This window comes from Pelodiscus sinensis, chromosome 18, assembly GCF_052426305.1.
Source record: "Pelodiscus sinensis isolate ZL-2025 chromosome 18, ASM5242630v1, whole genome shotgun sequence".
In the NCBI taxonomy this organism is placed as follows: Eukaryota; Metazoa; Chordata; order Testudines; family Trionychidae; genus Pelodiscus; species Pelodiscus sinensis.
The window spans coordinates 28,388,899-28,401,384 of record NC_143069.1 but is presented as its reverse complement, the minus strand read 5'-3'; the positions used below and the strand labels follow the sequence as shown (position 1 = coordinate 28,401,384).

At 50.1% G+C, this 12,486-nt stretch overlaps 1 long non-coding RNA gene across 1 annotated transcript; it reads left to right on the top strand.

Annotated features, from left to right (window-relative positions):
- Nucleotides 1-6,892: 6,892 nt before the first annotated feature.
- Nucleotides 6,893-12,486, top strand: LOC149523346 (uncharacterized). Its single transcript, XR_016347076.1, has 5 exons — nt 6,893-7,057; nt 8,345-8,631; nt 9,433-9,477; nt 10,162-10,206; nt 11,960-12,486. It is a non-coding gene; the product is annotated as an uncharacterized LOC149523346 (long non-coding RNA).

Below are 12,486 nucleotides of genomic sequence, written 5' to 3'. Positions count from 1 at the left end.
CCTGACTCTTTGTATTAGTAGCTCAGCTCCCAAGTGCTTTCAGCTCTGTTTAGAGATTTCTGTGAGTGCCAGCACCCAGCAGCTGATAAAAACAGAGTATTAGCGCAGTGGTTGTGTGAGGCTAGGGGCTTTGGAAAATATCCCCACTACATTTAGGTGCCTGAGGGACCAGCTCTGGAAAATCTGGCTGTGTTGTGAGCTTCTCAGTGAGCGACACAGGCTCTGCTGCTGGTGCAGTCAGCACCCGAGTGAGGCTCTGCATTGCTCTGCAGACACTGGTGGATTTGGAGATCTCTGATTCTCTCGTAACTTTGGTTGCTGTTGCTACGGCAAGTTCCTCGGACCATTCTATGTTTGCCCATCCTGAGGAGCACATTTCTGCAGGGCTTTGAGCACCTGAGCACGTTTCCTGGCAATTCTGGACCATTTTCAACTTACAGGTAATTAGGGAACTGAAGTGTGAAAAAAAGAGTCTTCTTTGTGATCAGAGTCTTCTGCTTCAGGTTCATGCAGACAGCAGCGCACCGCCTTCCTCCCGCCCAGCCGGCTTTTCCTGAACGTTGCTATCCCCTAGCATGCAACAATCACTAGTCAGGCTGTCACAGTGCAACCAGAGAGGAGAAAGAACCCTGTGCTAGGGACGCCCTACCCCGGTCTTAAGTGATCAGAGCAAGATTGGGGCTTGAGCCCTTCCCACTACCCCACAGGAATCCTGGCCGCAGCTTTAAGGGTATGTCTACACTAGCCCCCTAGTTTGAACTAGGGAGGCTAATGTAGGCATTCGAAGTTGCAAATGAAGCCCGGGATTTAAAAATCCCGGGCTTTATTTGCTTCATCCCACGCGGGCGCCATTTTTAAATCCCCCTAATCCGAATTAACTGCCCACATCTACAAACGGCAGTCAAACGAGGTGTAACAGTTAACTCGACCTAAGGACTTATTCCACAATGTGTAACAGTTAATTCGAACCAAGGACTTAGTTCAAGTTAAGGTTTGCCGCAGGCAGTTAGTTCGGACTAGGGGGATTTAAAAATGGCAACCGGACAGCATGATGCACGAAAAAATTGGGATATTTAAATCCCGGGCTTCATTTGCAACTTCGAATGCCTACATTAGCCTCCCTAGTTTGAACTACGGGGCTAGTGTAGACATACCCTAACAGTGTTACGAGGACTCTGCCATACAGGAGATTGGCAGGGGAGCCCACTGGTCTGCCAGGCCTCTGGTTAAAGGTGGCGGGAGTGAGGAACTCAGATCCTTTCTCTAGCCAGTACCACCTGAGCAGCACATGGGCCAGGGAAGTTCCCCACAATCGTGGGACCTTTCCTCTGCTTTCATACAGAGTCCTTGGGCCTCCTCCTTCCTCTCTCTGTGACTCAACCCCCATCTGTGAAATGGGGACAAAAATTCTGCCTTGTTTCAGAGATTGAAAGGGGGAGGAGGAGCAGGGGTGACATTTGGTGGAAGAGGGGGAGTGAGGGCGGAGTGGGAATGGGAAGAGACAGGGCCCTCCCCAGAGCTAGGGGTGATGTGAGAGGAGTCACATGGGTCACATGGGGTGGTCATGTGACCAGGGCCTCGCTTGTGTCCCTCCCCAGCATTTAACATGGATCCGAGGATCACTGTAGTAAAGGGAGGGGGAACCTGACCTGGCCCCCAAGGGAGAAGCAAAGGGGCTGGCCAGCAGCAGGTGCAGGAACTCGCAGGGGGCCTGCCACCCATGTCAGGAGTCAGGGCACCTGGCACTCACCAGCAGGGGAAGCGGAGGGAGGCAGCCCCAGTTTTGCTCTCCTGGCTGTTCTGAGAAGGGGCAGGACTGCCCCACATGCCCCAGTGGGAAGGGGAATGACACAGCGGGGAGAAGAGGGGGAGGGAAGCAGCCTTGCTCCACTTACCCTGCTGCTGTGGGTGAGTGTGAAGGGGGAAGGGGCCTATCTCCACCTGCCCCAGTCCAGCTTCTCCCTCCCCGGTCCCTTCTTGCAGTGATCAGCCGCAGCCACCGTAGTGTTAAGAAAAGGGAGCTGGCTTGGAGCCGTTAAACCAAGAGGGGTCGTCTCTTTCTGCCAGACAGGTTCTAGCCCAGCCAGCAGTTAGCAGCTCAGTGCAGGGATCCTTGTGGGAGGCTCTGGCCTAGGCTTGACAGATGCTCTGACTAGATGGACCCGTTGGTCCCTTCTGGCCTTTACATGTACGACCGTGAACATAAACCCCGAACCCTCGTGACAGCAGAGTAAATGGAGAGCGAGAATGAGGCGGGTTAACATGTGAGGTCAAAAATAACATTATGAGAGCAGGTTAATCAAACCCACATCACAGCATTTGAACCCCCACACACCCATCTGAGCTGCTTGCTGGGGTCAGGTCTGGGAAGAGCTCACTGCTGTGGGGGGAGAGAGGAGAGGGGAGAGGTTTCTGCACTGGAGACTCTGCAGATGCTCAAGCTGCTGTCCGGTTGTTCTGCGGTTCCCACCCTGCATGGCTGCACGGAGCAGCCAGACTGTGCGTGCAGAGCTGCTACGAAGGGGCCACTCAGATCTCCTCTCCCTTCCCTTGTCTGAGCAGCAGCTGCTTGCTCATCAGTCCTGTAGCATCTGGCTCCATCAATATGCCCACTAGGGCTGGAACTTGGATGTTATTCTGCCCTCTCTGTGCTGGGATTTGAGCCAGCAGGAGTGAGGCAGGACCTAGCCCAGGACAAATAGGGGATGGGACACTTTGCAAGTTCAATTAAACCCTCTGAGGCAGATTTTCCTGCTTGTGTCTCTAACTCATAGACTCATAGACTTTAAGGTCAGAAGGGACCATTATGATCACCTAGTCTGACCCCCTGCACAGTGCAGGCCACAGAATCCCACCCACCCCTCTCAGAACAATCCTCTCACCTATATCTCCGATATTGAAGCCTTCAAATACTTTGAAGGTCTCAAGATGCAGAGAATCCTCCAGCTGCAATCTGCGCCCCATGCTACAGAGGAAGGCGAAAAACCTCCAGGGTCTCTGCCAATCTACCCTGGAGGAAAATTCCTTCCCGACCCCAAATATGGCGATCAGCTAAACCCTGAGCATGTGGGCAAGACTCACCAGCCAGACACCCAGAAATTCTCTATAGTAACTCCTATCATGACTCCATTGACCTATTTCCCACTGAAAATGAATGGTCAATTAATTACCAAGATCATATTATCTCATCAACCCATCCCCTTATCATACGTTTTCCCTGTTTCCCTGTCCTGCCCCATCCAGGCTCCTCCCCTTTTTGGGTGAAATGGCCCAGGGTCTCTGGCCTTCCAGGCAGGTATCCGGTTGGTTCATTGTCACCCAGGCTTTTGGGAGGTTGGGGCCTAAAGGGAGGAAGAACAATCTAGTGGCCAGGACAGTGGACAGCTGCTCTAGAGCCCTGGGTTCAGTCCCTAACTCACCCGCAGACTCTGGTGTGCCCTGGGGTCACTCACTGAGTCTCTGTGTGTGCCTCAGTCTCCTCATCTGTGACAGGAGGCTGATTTTCAGAGTGTCTGGGGAACTACTTTAGTGACCTTGAGGGGCTCAGATACTCCAGTGACAGGGGATATACAAGGAAATGGGAAGCAGTGATGGGAAGAGCATTTTATGCCCTCGGTTCTCTATACACAGGGGAATTTGCCCATAAAATATAGCTTTGCTGTTGGAACTCCCACTGGGACATTCATTGTGGGATCTGAGCCTCTGTTTACTCATGGATTCTAAAGCCAGAAAGAGCCACTGTGATCATCTAGGGCACGTCTAGACTACATGGCTTCGTCGATGAAGCCATGTAGATTAGGGTTGTAGGCAAAGGGAAATGAAGCGGTGATGTAAATAATCGCCGCTTCATTTAAATTAAAATGGCTGCCGTGCTGTGCCGATCAGCTGTTTGGCGGCACAACGCTACAGTCTGGACGCTCTGCGGTCGACATCAAAGGCATTTGTCGACCTCCCCATTATGCCTCGTGGGATGAGGTTTAACGGGGAGATCAACAAATGCCTTTGATGTCAACTGCAGAGTGTCCAGACTATAGCGTTGTGCCGCCAAACAGCTGATCGGCACAGCACGGCAGCCATTTTAATTTAAATGAAGCGGCGATTATTTAACTCGCCGCTTCATTTCCCTTTGCAGAGTAAACAAATCTACATGGCTCCGTCGACAGAGCCATGTAGTCTAGACATGCCCCTAGTTTGACATTCTGTAGCACACAGGCCAGAGACCTGCCCCAAAGTAAATCCTGTTTGAACTGGAGCTTCTCTTTGAGAAAACATCCTCCCTGGATTTTAAAATGGAGAATTAAACATAGCCTGTGGGAAGCTTTTTTCCTGATTAATTATCCTCAGTGTTAAAAATGGATGCCTTATCATTATTATTGCTTTCAAAATAAAATAAGATAAACCAAGAAAAGGCTCTTTCACCAGACTCAGCATTTCAGAAACTGACACTGATGTAAGTGCAGTGGGATAAATTCACCTCTTAGCTGATATCAGATAACTTCCTGAGTGCTATTATAGCTGCAGGGGTTGGGTGATTCACAGGGGGCAGGTCTAGTGTCTATCTGCTCTGGGAACAGGTGAGCGGTGCCCACAGCTGCCTCTGTGGCCTCAGCAGGAAATGATCCATGTTCACCCTGCCGGGAAGGCTAGGGCAGCTGAGAACTGGCCTGGCTGCTCAGCATCCGCAGAGGGTGGCTGTGTCAGAGAAACTTTCTCACAACATCCCTCACAGCTGGCTCTGAGCATGCTGGGTTGCGTCTCCCCCGAGGGCCAAGGGCAGACTGGGCCATGGGGATGCAGCCCGTCCCACTCCTACCACTGGTCTCACTCACAGATTCGGAATGTGCATCATTGGCACAAGAACTTCTGGCCAAACCTTTCATAATGGCCAGTGATTTTGAGAGTCTAACATGAGTCAGCTTATGGGGTGACAGTCAGACTGCACTGAGCCCCACCTGCTGGAACTCAGCCCCTTTTTGGTGGTGTAATTGGGGCCCCAAAATGACTAATCACTTTTGAAAATCGTGGCCTCTGTGATTAATGATAGGATAAACCCAGCACAGTACTTAACACTAATAGTGTATCTATCTATCCCCATGGACATCCTCTGTCTGTCTCTCTGTCACAGGTCTGTGCAGCTGATTCCTTTCAAGTCTCTGTTAAAGCACTAATGCAGAGAGGAGCCTTAGTCATTTCTCTTCTGTTTGCAGCCGTCTCTGTTCTTTCCAGGGGCTGTGCGGTGAGGCAGCTGGCAGGGTCTGTGAACAGAGAGAACTCTCTCTGGATGCTCTTGTTTCCCATATCAGCTGCACTTGCATCTCTAGGGAGGAGGGGGCAGGTTTGGGTGAGCTCCTTCCTTCACATCCAATTTTGCACAGTTCAGGATCCCGTCATCAACCTCCCCTTCACCTGCCCATGGGGGAGACGTTGCCTGCTCCTGTTCCTGTGGCCGGTGTGGGTTGGGGTCACTCCAAGTGAAAGCTCTGTCACAAGAGAACTGACCCTCTTTCACGGGGCCTGATCCCAAGGCCAGTGAGATCAGTGGAGTCTTTCCATTGGCACCAAGGGACTTTGGATCAGGCCCAGTCAAGACAGCATTGGCTGAGTTACAATCAGTGCCAGGCTGCCACCCAAGGGTGCCAGCAGCTCAGCCTGTGCCCCAGCCCCTGGGTGACTCTGGGCTGGATCCACCACAGGGCTGTGAGCTCACAACAACAGATTTCTGGAAATGAGAGATTCTTTCAAACATTTACAATTTTTCCAAATTACCTATTAAAAATTCAATCTGTGGGGGGTATTTGTAAACACAAAGATGGCAAATTAACAGAAAAATAAAGATTTGCATTTACATGACCTACTTTTTTTATAATTTTCAGACTTTGGATTTTCTCTCCCTCTATTTTTACCATTTTTGTCACCAAGAGAGAGGGAAAAATATTTTTCACAAAAGGTTTTGTAACAATCTTTTTTTAAAACTTGCCACAATTTTTTACCCTTTTCCCACTGATGTTTTCCAGGCACTGTTTAGGACAGGTAGCATCCATCTCTGTTCCTGTGACCCTCACCTGGGCATCTGAGCTCCCCCTGTACACCTTTGATCAGCTGTTCTACTGATCTGACTCCAGACCTGGAGTGAAATGTGCCCAGCCGCCATCCCAGGACAATCTGCTTCTGCATCAATTGCTCTGCAAAGCTGATCTCCAAAATTGCTTTACTTTGTGCTCCTGACACATTTCCCTGGAGGTACCTGGCTGCTAGGCTGCCCACAGATTCTTAACCTCTGTTCACCGGACTTTCTTTCTCTAATAAGGGTATGTCTATGCTACAGAGTTTTTCTGAAAAAACGTCACCTATGTCCACACTGTAATTGCGTTCTTTAAAAAAAATTCGAAAGAATAAACGGTTTTTTTCAACATTGGTAAACCTCTTTCTGCGAGGAAGAAGCTTTTTTTGCAAAAGAGCTCTTTTGGAAAATGGCATGTATGGACAGAGAAGAGGAAGTTCTTTTGTAAGAAGAGGAAAGAGGAAAAAGCTGGACTTTTTCCATTCTGATAGGTTCCCACAATCTCCTCCATGCTCCTGTCTCTGTGCCTCTTGCTGCCTGGTAAGTACATGGGGATCCTGGGCTAGTACCTAGCACGTTGGGAAGAAACACACCCAACAGTAGCCCCTGGGCCAGACTGCTGGCAAATTCCCATCAGCGTAAACACTGATTGTGAGAGCTGTTGAGCTAGATCCCCAGCTGGTGTAAATCAGTGTCACTCCACTGGAGTCAATGGTGATTCACATCAGATGAGCATCTGGCCCTCTAGAGAGCTGAAGGGAAAGGCAGCCCCAGTTCAGCCAAAGTCTGCCTGAGGGATCTGCCCTGCCCCACCCCACCCCACCCCGCCCCAGAGCTAAGTCCTGCATGGTTTGCTTCTTTGGCTGTCAGAGACAACTTTTGTCCGTCAAAATGGACATTAGAATAGAGGTAGATTTTATCTCCAGCACTAACCACATGGCACCTTTCTGTTCCCAGCGCTGAGTCCCAGCAGCCAGGAGATCTGATCAGCTCCTGGTGAGTCCCTCTGTCAGTCTGTCTGTCTGTCCCCAATCTGCCCATGGCATTTACCCCTCCCCATACAGGATGTCCTATCAGGACCATTCAGGCTGCTCTCTGCTCAGTGTGGAGCCAGGAGAAACAACATGGGAAGGGGAGCAGGACTCTGAGATCAGAGCAGGTCTCCTGTTGATCCCTCTCTGCCCTGCTGCCTCTCAGCTCTGCTCTGGTCCATAGCCAGCGTGAGAGGTGCATGGCAGCACCACCTCCACAGCCCCTCTCACCCAGGGCACTGGGCCTGGAAAGCAGAGATCGCCTGGCTCTTAGCCAAGGGGATTTTGCTTCTCACAGCGCCAGCTCCCAGGTCTCTGCCCTGGAGCTCACCCCCATAGGGACTCAGCCTTCACCTCATCCTTAAATGCCAGCAGCACCATGAATAGCCAGCCCTGGGCAGGCAGACAACATTTCAGAAGATAGGGCGAGAAAGAACCATTAACCAGACTGAGCTCCAGTGACCTGCATCCAGCCCTATGAAGGCTGGTTTGGCTGAGATGTGGCTAATGGGCATGGCCAGCCATGGTTCTTTGCTGGCTGCCTGGGCAGTAGGGGCAGGGGATGCTGCCGGACAAGGCACCGCAGGGACAGGGAAGGTGCCAGGCAGATATTGACCTGCCCAGCAGCAGCAGCAGCAGCAATTCTCCTGCGAGTTCAGAGCTGGATCCTATTGCCCTGGCGGTTCCCAAGAAAGGGGGATTCTCTCCCAGCCACTGCTGCAGGGCCTGGAACTGCCTCTGTTGCCCCCTGAGCCAGCTGGAGAGTTGGGGCAAGTGGGGAACAAGGGTAGGGAGGTTATTAAAACAGACATCAAAGGGGTAGGAAACTGGACACAGCCCCTTGGCAGTCAGATGGCAAGGTCCCTAGGGCAGCGACTGGCCATCACTGCATGGAATGGTAGGGCAGGCCGCGATGTTGACTGTTCCCTAGACAGCCCACAATCACCAAGGGTTGGCCATGCTGAGGGGTCACCTGTCTCCCAGCGGTACTGCCCCAGCTGAGTCAGTCAGAGGCCTGCACTGGGGACCCAGCCCAGCTGAGCCTACAGGTTCTTTCATAACAGAAACCATCCCAGAAATAAAATCTTCTAGTCACCAGAGAGAGCTCGTCCCCCTTCTGCCCAGCTGGGCTGGGATCAGAGCCTCCATCTGAGAGATGGCAAAGCCCCCCTGATTTGTACCTCCAGCCCCACTGACAGCACCAGGCACCACCTGCACCCTACCGACAGTTCTGACCCGTTCCCCTTGCCAGGTGCTCTCCGCACCCCCATCCTCTACCTCAGCCAGACGTTGGCACAGCCGGGGGACACCGTGCGGCTCCAGTGCTCTGTGCTCTCCCAGTTCCTAGCCACCCGCGTCCTCTTCTGCAAGGGTGGGGAGGAGGTTTCATCCCAGAAGGGCTTGGAGAGAAGATCACATACGACTATGACCATGTGGTGTCCAGGGGAAGCTCTGGGAATTACTCCTGTGGGTACGAGATCAAGGACAGGAACAAACAGGTGACCAGATCTCAGCTCAGCCCTGCCCAGCACCTCAGCGGTAAGGATGTTTTGGGGGGGAGGGCAGGTGTGTGTGCCAGACAGTTGGGAGATGGGGATATCCTAAAATGTCAGGCTCAAAGACCCCTGAAAATGGTATCACGTCCATACCCCTGCACTGAGGCAGGATCAAGTAACCCTGGACAAGCCCCATCAGGGTTTTGTTCCTTCTGTTTTGAAATGTCTGCAGTGACAGGGGGTCCCCAACCTTCCTTAGACACCTGTTCCAGAGCTTCACTAAAAAGCTTTTCCTGCCATCTCACCTAATCCTGCCTTACTGCAGATTAAGCCTGTTACTGCTTGTCCTACCTGCAGAGAACAATTCATCCCGGCCCTCTTTGTTACAGCCCTGAGCTTCTTTGGAGACTGTTTTCAGGTTCCCCCTTTGGGCTTCTGTTCTCGACACTAACCATGACTCATATTCCTAACCTTTCCGCCTAGCTCAGAGTTGCTAAACCTTTGATCGTTTTTGTTGTTCTCCTCTGGACTCTCTCCAATTTGTTGACCACTTTGCTAAAGTGTCCCACCCAGAAGTGGCCTTTCTACTCCAGCTGAGGCCTCATCAGTGCTGAGCAAAGCAGAACAGGAACCTCCTGTGTTTTACATACAATGTAGGTTGGCCCTTTGCACAACTCTCTCCCATGGCTGACTCAGATCCAGTTTGTGACCCACCCTGAGTCCAGAGCCCTTCCAGCAGCTGGGCCCCCAGCCAGTGAAGACCCATGGTTAGTTGTGCTAGGACAGTGTATCAGCCTGGAGAGGGTCATGGCCTGCTTTGATCTCTTGTGTGTTTATTGTCTAGGTAATGACCTCAGCAGCAGCGGTGTTGGAGGCACCTCCCTGCCAGGTAAATGCTTCTCATGTGTTTCTTTAAACAGGGAGGCTACGTCTAGACTGGCATGATTTTCCAGAAATGCTTTTAACGGAAAAGTTTTCCGTTAAAAGCATTTTCGGAAAAGAGTGTCTAGATTGGCCACGGACGCTTTTCTACAAAAAGCGTCCATGCCAATCTTGATGTGCTTTTGCGCAAAACAGCCCCGATTGCCATTTTTGCGATTGGGGCTTTTTTGCGCAAAACAAATCTCAGCTGTCTACACTGGCCCTTTTGCACAAAAGTTTTGCTCAAAAGGGACTTTTGCCAGAACGGGAGCAGCATAGTATTTCCGCAAAAAGCACTGATTTCTTACAGTAGGAAGTCAGTGCTTTTGTGGAAATTCAAGCGGCCAGTGTAGACAGCTGGCAAGTTTTTCCGGAAAAGGGGCTGGTTTTCCGGAAAAACTGGCCAGTCTAGACACAGCTGGACAGTGTTGCCTGTAAGCTGGGCTCTTGTGTGACTGCCCTGCAGATTAGCAGAGTGCCCACAGCTAGGTTTTGTTTCTCCTGTGGTGCACATTAAGGTATGAGAATGTGCACATAATAAATTATTCCACACATAGATGGAAAAGACTAGAGGGGACATTGGTCCTGGCCAGTGCTCCCCCAGCCTGATTGTGATCGCTGTGATGATGGCTCTTGTGTCTTTGTTGCTTAGGTGATGATTCGAGCAGCGGTGGTGCTGGACATTCCCCCACACAAGGTAAATCCTTCTGATGCGTTATTCAGGGGACTGTATTTAGGGAAAGGTTCCCCGAGCCCCTCTGCTACCCCGGCAGTCAGTGAATTGTTTCCACCCGCTGCACTCTCTGAGCCTGTCGTATTTCTAGTTGCTCTGGCAGGAGGCAACAGATGCATCATAACAGGATTTGTCTCTCCGTGTCATTAGCTAGTCATGCTCTGTGTGCTAAGCCTGGCCCAGTGTCACACCTGGCATGTGGGCAAACCCCTCTGCCAGGAATCTCAGCCCAGTACCAGTGTCTGGTTCCCAGGCAGCAACTGAGCCCCAAGGACTGACTTCAGCAGAGCGCAAACCTGCCTGTTTGTTCAGCACCCCCCAAAGAATATGCATCAGCAAACCCCTACCTAGCATGTCTGCAAGGGATCCCTGCAGTGGTTGCAGGGCAAGGAAAAGATGGAGTCAGATGGTGTGTAACAGCGCCACCTAGTGCCCCTGCTGGGGTGATAATGCAGCAATGTCTACTTTTCAGAGTTTTTCCAGGATACCTACCATAACCAGTTTCTGAAAAAGCGAGTGTGTTCTTTCAGAAGCCCTGTATTCCTCATTTTGTGAGGAATAAGGGCTCTTCCGAAATAGAAGGTTTTTCTCACATTTGGTTCTGTGTAGACAGGCCAAGTGTCAGAAAAGCCTCATTGGAAAAAAGAATCGGAAAAAAGTATGCAAATTGTGCACCTTTTTCCGAAAAAGAACTGCAGTGTAGACATAGCCGTGGATTCTATAGAATCTCATCAAAAGGGTTTGATTTTTGAAGAATCTGCATTTTTTCTAATGGGAAAACTCTTCCGCTGGGAATTTTTTGACAAGCTCTGCACATGTCTCTGCACTCATGCAGGTCTGTGGCCCCAATCCAGGAAATGAACATGTGCTCCAGTCTATCCCTATCCAGGACAACACCTCTGTACCAGCTTCACTTTAAGCTCCTGCTGCAGTCCCATTGTTGGCTATTTGAAGTTAAATTTGTACCTGGGCACTGTAATCAATTGTGATCCTTCCCTGAAACAGGGCAGTTCCCACAGGAATGTTTCATGCCTCCAGGAGCTCAGTTATAGCTGGGGGGAAATCCAGGGTTTTTTTGCCATTAAAAACTTGTGAATGAAACTATTTCATTGTTTTTAGGGTGCCATCAGACTCCCTGTTGTTTTAGGTGAAAAAGACCGCCATGACTATCTGTCAGAGGCCCCTCAAAACTTGCTATAGAAAATTCCAGTGATTTGTTGAAAAATTTAATTTGGCCTCATGTTGACTTGATAGTTTCTTTGAGGAGGAAAGGATTAGAACCAAAGCGAGACAAAACTGTTAATTACAAACAGTGGGATACATTTTTTTTTCATTTAAAAGTAAATGGATGTTTCTTTCCACTTCTGGATTTTGAAAATGAAAATGACACAAAACTGCCAATTCAAAACAAAACAAACTGGAATCTCGCATTTCAGAATTATTTTTGTGGAAAGAGGAATTGTTTGGGAGGAAGACTTTTATTTTAGTGAAACTGGATTAAACAAAAAGTTTGGCAAAAAATATGGATAAACTTCAGCAACTGTTCTCACAAAGAACATCCAATAATGCCACTGTGCAGATAAGCGGAAGGTGATCTCCCCAGGGAAATTCATGATGACAGGAGAGGTCAGTTATCATGAGAATCATTCAGCTCCAGCCAATAGGGATTGATCTGTGGCTGCCTGGAGAGGCCATTCACAGCAAGGTTCTTTTCTAGGGCTGGATCTAAAGCTCCTGTTGGGAATTACAGTCCCTGCCTTCCTGGTGCTGGCTGTGGTGCTTTATCTGCTGGGAAGGAAAGGTGGGTATGAGAGTGAGGCCAAGCCATGTTAGCAAATGTATAGACAGATGTGGCAGAGACAACCCCTTAAATACCCTGTCTGGGATGTGGGGAGAGAGATGATCAAAGATGTAGTGCAATGGATCATTTGTTTTCAGGAGGTTTCCTGGGACATAGATCAAAGATGATGAAATGGATTATCCTTGTGAGTAGTAATTTGTATTTCAGTAGCACTTTGAGCCCCAGTCAGGGATCAGAGCCCCACTGTGTTAGGTGCTGTACATTATTTATTAGGTATGTTTCTGTAGTATCCTACAGCCCAAATTAAGAATCAGGACCGCTCTGCATCCAGTGCCACATGGACCAACCCCAGTCTCATAGATGTTCCCAATCAAGGACTCTGCCAGGGGTGTGTGTCTGGATGGAATATCCACATGCAGGTCACTAAGGCTTCAGGTCAGGGA